General features: G+C 44.2%; 1 protein-coding gene across 1 annotated transcript in view; it reads right to left on the reverse strand.

Moving 5' to 3' along the window:
• The window catches only part of SPATA22 (spermatogenesis associated 22), a 29,160-nt gene extending 27,967 nt beyond the window's left edge, over positions 1–1,193 (reverse strand). The window contains exon 1 of the mRNA XM_035299445.3: positions 1,119–1,193. The gene's annotated coding sequence lies outside the window, so the exon portion shown is untranslated. The remainder of the gene's footprint in view (positions 1–1,118) is intronic.
• Between the last annotated feature and the right edge of the window lie 4,807 nt (positions 1,194–6,000).

Raw genomic sequence — 6,000 nt, forward strand, 5'->3', positions numbered from 1 at the left:
ACATTTCAACACCAATTTAATTGAACAAACACTTGCCCATCGCATGAAGAGGCAAGATACAAACCCAAACCAGGTAACTTCTGTTCCAAATTCACGACCCAATGAGACAGACAGACACATACACAGCTAAGCAACATGCGAGTCAGGCCGAGGTATGCATTTTCAACTATCGTGTGTAAAAATAAAACTTGGGAAACACGAGGTCAGGTGCTGCCTCTGCTTTGTTCCAACATGTTGGGCTTGAAGCTGGGCCGAGACAGACCCTTTAAAAAATATTCTTGTGCCATCCTAGGGGCCAGGAAAGAGATTCTGCCACTTTCTCTACCAGCTCAACTCGCATCCTATATTTACAGGGACTTACAAAGGCTAAGATTTTTTTTTAGTATCAATCAAACAATAACAGCAGCAAAAATTTTCTTTTTTATTTTTGAGATGGAGTCTCCCTCTGTCACCCAGGCTGGAGTGCAATGGCGCGATGTCGGCTCACTGCAACCTCTGCCTCCCAGGTTCAAGCGATTCTCCTGCCTCAGCCTCCCGAGTAGCTGGGATTACAGGTGCATGTCACCAGGCCCGGCTAATTTTTGTATTTTAGTAGAGATGGGGTTTCACCATGTTGGCCAGGCTGGTCTCGAACTCCTGATCTCGTGATCTGCCTATCTCGGCCTCCCAAAGTGCTACGATTACAGGTGTGAGCCACCGCGCCCGGCCAACAAAAATGTTTTCAAGTGTAACATTCTCCCCACAGGGGACGCTGATCACGAGGGCAGGGACCCCAAGATGCCACTCATCTTGAGGGCAGAAGCCCCCAACCCTGGCTTCTGAATGGACCTAAGTGGCCTTAGTAAGACAAAAAGTTTGCAGATTGAGTATGCGAGCGCGCACACACTCCACCCACAAACGCCACCCAGAAATGCCGCGGCCTCAAACGGCGGCCCGTTTTGGCTCCTGGTAGGGGCGCGAGAGTAGAGGCTCCAGTCAGAGTAGAGACGCTCTTCCAAAGGCCTTTCCCGACCCGCCCACGGATGGGGCAGTTTGGTATCTGGGGTCGATGCCTAGTCTTTCCCTTCTAGACCCTCCTGCCAACCCGACACACAACTTCAGCCCCCAGTTTCCCTCGCCTCAAACAACGGTAGTCCAGGCAGCTCGGTCAGCAACCGCCGCCCTTCCCGCCTGCGAAGAAAGTGGGGGAATCCGCCGAGCGTAAGCGCCGTGCACTGCGTAGGCGCCGTGGACCGCGCATGCGCAGAGGCCGCCTCCTCGGAGCAATGGCGTTTTCATGGTCCGCCTGGCCTCCTTTGGCTGGGGGCGATAACGTTAACGCGCCTCCTTGGCGATCTCACACTGTGAAGTTCTCACGCTGTTGGTGCAAGGGTGGCACCAACCCTTTCGAGTTTTGCCCAGAGAGGAGAGGAGACTGTCCTGTGACTGGAGAGGCGGGGGTAGATCTCCTGCCCAACCGGCCTCAGCCCCAGCATTATCAAAAAAGTGTGCCCTGCTTCTCCGCACCCCCTGGCCGTGTCTTAGGGCCCAGACACCCGTTTGTTAGCTGCTGGTGGCCACCCAGAGGGTGCCTTGAAGGCTACCCGAGGTATCTGGCTGAATTTCTGGGTCGGATCAGGGTCAGGGAATCTTGAGTCCCCAGGAGGCTGGGGACAGAGCTGAAGCCCGGGTTCGGGTGGCAGCCATGGAAGGCGGAGAACGGTCAGCGAGGCAGGGCCCGGGGCTGCGGGAGCTTGCGGACGGAAGGCATCCGTGAGCGGCAGAGACGGTCTGCGGGGAAAGCCGCGTGGTGTGTGACCCTGGGCGTTGACCTGCAGGCCTCCTGGCAAAGAAGACTGGAATCCTGGCCCTGTGACCTTGGTTGTTTATTGAACGCCTTCTAGACCTACATTTACTTCCTCAGTAAAAGAGCAATAACAACAATCCCCCTAAAAAGAAGTATTGAAAGATGAAATAGACAATCTGGCACACAGTAAATGTTAGCCCCTAATTAATATTAATAACAGTAGCTGCCATTTATTCTGATCTTACTGTGGGCCAGGTAGTGGATTCTAGCTCTGAGTTCAAAGACCATGTTTTCTTGTTACCATATCTTCTAACCATTTGAAGACGGTGGAAAGGGCTCAGAGATGAAAGGAAGATTGTCAGTAAAGCCGTAGGACTAGAAGACGTAGACATTTTAGTAGTTTCTTTGAAAATTATCTCAAAAAGAGGTAATTTATTAGGAAATAGGAAATAATATTAGACGTAGTCTGAGACCAGATAATAGCAGACCTTGAATGCCAGAGTAAGGAATAGCTTTCAAGAAATAGGGTCATCTTTTATTTTGGGAAGAAGAAGACTTGGAACAATAAAAATAAAACTTGTTATTTATCATGGTTCCAGAGAGGAGTTACCCAAAACATGAATGGAAGCTTCAGGGAAGCAGATTTTGACTTGACGTCTACGTACATACATTTACAACATGCACCTACGCACTCCAAAAATAGATCTTTCATAAAAAAAAACCCAAAAAACCTGAAGCCAATTACATCTGTAAGGACTGCAGACATGAGCAATATAGAATCTTTGCTTACAGTTTACAAACTTAATCTATTTTTTCCTTGTCTTGTTCTTGTTTTTTCCACCTGGAAAGTTGGTCAGGATGGGCCACAGGGAAGGAGAAAATTAAAGTAGTAAAAGTAGTTTTGATTACATAACTATTGAACATCACATTATATATGAGCCACCTTATGTATAATTTTTAACAAAAAAACCCTTCTTATCCCCCGAATCATACTATTTACGAAACAACCCACCTTAAATTTGTCTCTTACAAGGCCAGGCACGGTGGTTCCCACCTGTAATCCCAGCACTTTGGGAGGCCAAGGCAGGTGAATCACCTGAGGTTGGGAGTTCGAAAGCAGCCTGACCAACAGGGTGAAACCTCATCTCTACTAAAAATGCAAAAAAATTAGCTGGGTGTGGTTCCACATGCCTGTAATCCCAGCTACTTGGGAGGTTGAGGCAGAAGAATCACTTGAACCCAGGAGGCGGAAGTTGTGGTGAGCTGAGATCGCCCCATTGCACTCCAGCCTGGGCAACAAGAATGAAACTCTGTCTGAAAAGAAAAAAAATAATTCTCTTCTACTGGACAGCCACAACTGTGAAGTAAAACTTTGCTCTCCTTTTGTTTGTTTTTGAGACGGAGTTTTGCTCTCGTTGCCCAGATTGGAGTGCATGGCGCAATCTCGGCTCACTGCAACCTCCACCTCCAGGTTCAAGTGATGCTCCTGCCTCAGCCTCCTGAGTAGCTGGGATTACAGGCACTGCCACCATGCCCAGCTAATTTTGTATTTTTAATGGAGATGGAGTTTCACCATGTTGGCCAGGCTGTCTTGAACTCCTGACCTCAAGAGGTTCACCCCACCTTAGCCTCCCAAAATGCTGGGATTATAAACCTGAGCCACCACGTCCAGCCTTCTTTCGTTTTAAACTACATTATTTTACTAATAAATTAGACAACTCCATCCCACAAAACATTTGTAATGCTGGAAGTTATGCTTACTCTTTTGAGTACTTCAGAACATTGTAGATTCAACTTAATGAGATAGTGACAACTGAAAAGGGTTTCACTTTGTATACTATCAGTTCTCTGAACTCTCAAAAAAGAAGTGAACTCATAAAAATGTGTGGTTTTTGTGGGTCCCAAAAATCGAGTATGCTTTGGGAAACAGGGAGTTAAAAACCTTTCGGAAGTTAACTTGGTATAAGAGTATGAAAAGCCTCTGTTGCTCTAGTTTAAGGAAATGCTCTCCTTTTTCCTAATAAAGCTTCCCACAGAAGACAAACTCTGTGCACAATCAACAAGGTAAGTATGGGAAATAATTATTGCAATTCACTAACTCTCAAAAAAATTATTCATTCTGACATGTAAGAGAAACTTTATTTTTGAATGTGAAATGTGCTTCAAAGTGCTGATCTGTTAAAATTCCATAAAACAAGCTTCAGAATGCAAGTCATTTGTGCCAGATACAAGTAAATAACTGAAGCAGCATTTCTAGAGAGACTAGGGCAAAGGACAGAACAAACTACAAATCCGCAGAAAAGAAACCAAGCACAGTAGAGTGTTAATAATTCACCATAGTTACTGCTCTTAAAATCAGAGCAACTAAACAACTGTCATCTGTTTCCGTTTATGTGTGTTTTCATCATCTCTACACCATCTGAATGAAGTGTTCAGTGTACATGGACGCCGATAGACAGTCAAAGGCTACAGGAGCTTTTTAAAAATATTAGAACGGTAGTTTTCATGTGTAGATTGGATTTGGTGATTTTGCTTTCTCTATCTCTGCATTAAAGCTCTTAAAGGAAGAACACTCAATTTGGTTTATTAAATATTAGAAAGCATTCACATTTTATTTTTCCACCATGTATTTTTTTATATGCATGTTCATTTCCCAAGCACTCTGTAATGGCTGTTTATATGAATTGGGAAACAGTAAAACTAAAACTGACCCATGGAGAAGACCAAAAATAACAGAGAGGCACCCTATTGTCCTGCGAAAAACACTAGACTTGGAATGAGAAACACGGGTCCCAGGCCTAGTTTCTCCTATGTCCCTGCAGAACCTTAATTGGGTTACTTAACCTCTCTTTCATTTACCCCTGCAGTGGGGATCTCAATACCTAACCCACCCTACCTTATAAAATTGATGTATGAGTAAACTGAGTGGAAGAACATTATAAATTAAGATACTGTGCAATGGTAATAAATTACTCTTATTGTACCCTCTATCAAACCTGGCATTACTAGTATGTGGTATTTCCAGTACTTGAACATATTTGTCTTTCTGGGTGATTAAGCATGAAATCAAATCAGATTGGCTCAGAGTCATTTCTCCAAAGGGATGTAATCATCTTAGTATTCTGGATAATTTTCCCTAATAAGATCCCCTTTTGAGTAACGCAGTTCAGTGGAGAGTCCCTGCTGACAGTGAGTTAGGCTGTGTGTGTAAGTTCACACGATGTGGTTAGTAATGGAGTATGTCCCAAGATATTTTCAGGCATCATAAAGACTTGAAAATTACTAACAGTTGTCTTTCTTTTGGTATTTAGGCAAAAAAATGAGGAAGATTCATAAGGAAGTTAACAGAGGATTACCAAAAACTTCATGAGAAAGAAATTAAGGGATGTTTCAGAGTAGCTTTTCAAGTCCCAGTGATCATTCAATTGGCCCATCTGTTTCTGACTGAAAAAGCATTCTGAAAGAATGGGTGTCAGTTTAAGAAGAAGTCTCTGAGGGTCAGCCTTTGGCTGCTTAGAGAGGTGAGATTCAGATGCCCTCAGATCATGAAAAGTGCTTGAACTCATTTCAGAGTAGAAATGTTTTTAAATGCCAATGGAAATACTGAGTGGGCCACTTTTTTTGAGATTAGAAATGTATAAACAAGTTTTATTATTACAAGTAATTGTGAAAGCCTCACTGGATGACATTCTAGCTGAGGAAAAGAACAGAATTTTTGTATTAGTATGAAATGCTAATTTATTACTGTATTTTATTTATTTATTTATTTATTTTTTGAGACGGAGTTTCTCTCTTGTTACCAAGGCTGGAGTGCAATGGCGTGATCTTGGCTCACCACAACCTCTGCCTCCCGGGTTCAGGCAATTCTCCTGCCTCAGCCTCCTGAGTAGCTGGGATTACAGGCACGTGCCACCGTGCCCAGCTAATTTTTTTTTGTATTTTTAGTAGAGACGGGGTTTCACCATGTTGACCAGGATATGGTCTCGATCTCTTGACCTCGTGATCCACCGGCCTCGGCCTCCCAAAGTGCTGGGATTACAGGCTTGAGCCACCGCGCCCGGCCCATACTGTATTTAGATCTACTGGCCATCTGAGGGAGTTAGAAGTTAAAGTAAACAGCTGTATCTCTAGTTGAGCTTTGCATATTTTAAGCCAAATATGGAAAAGGGCAGGGCTAAAAAAGGGAGTGTCCATAAACGGGGCTCAGATTTTGT

This window comes from Callithrix jacchus, chromosome 5 (genome assembly GCF_049354715.1).
Source record: "Callithrix jacchus isolate 240 chromosome 5, calJac240_pri, whole genome shotgun sequence".
Taxonomy (NCBI): domain Eukaryota; kingdom Metazoa; phylum Chordata; class Mammalia; order Primates; family Cebidae; genus Callithrix; species Callithrix jacchus.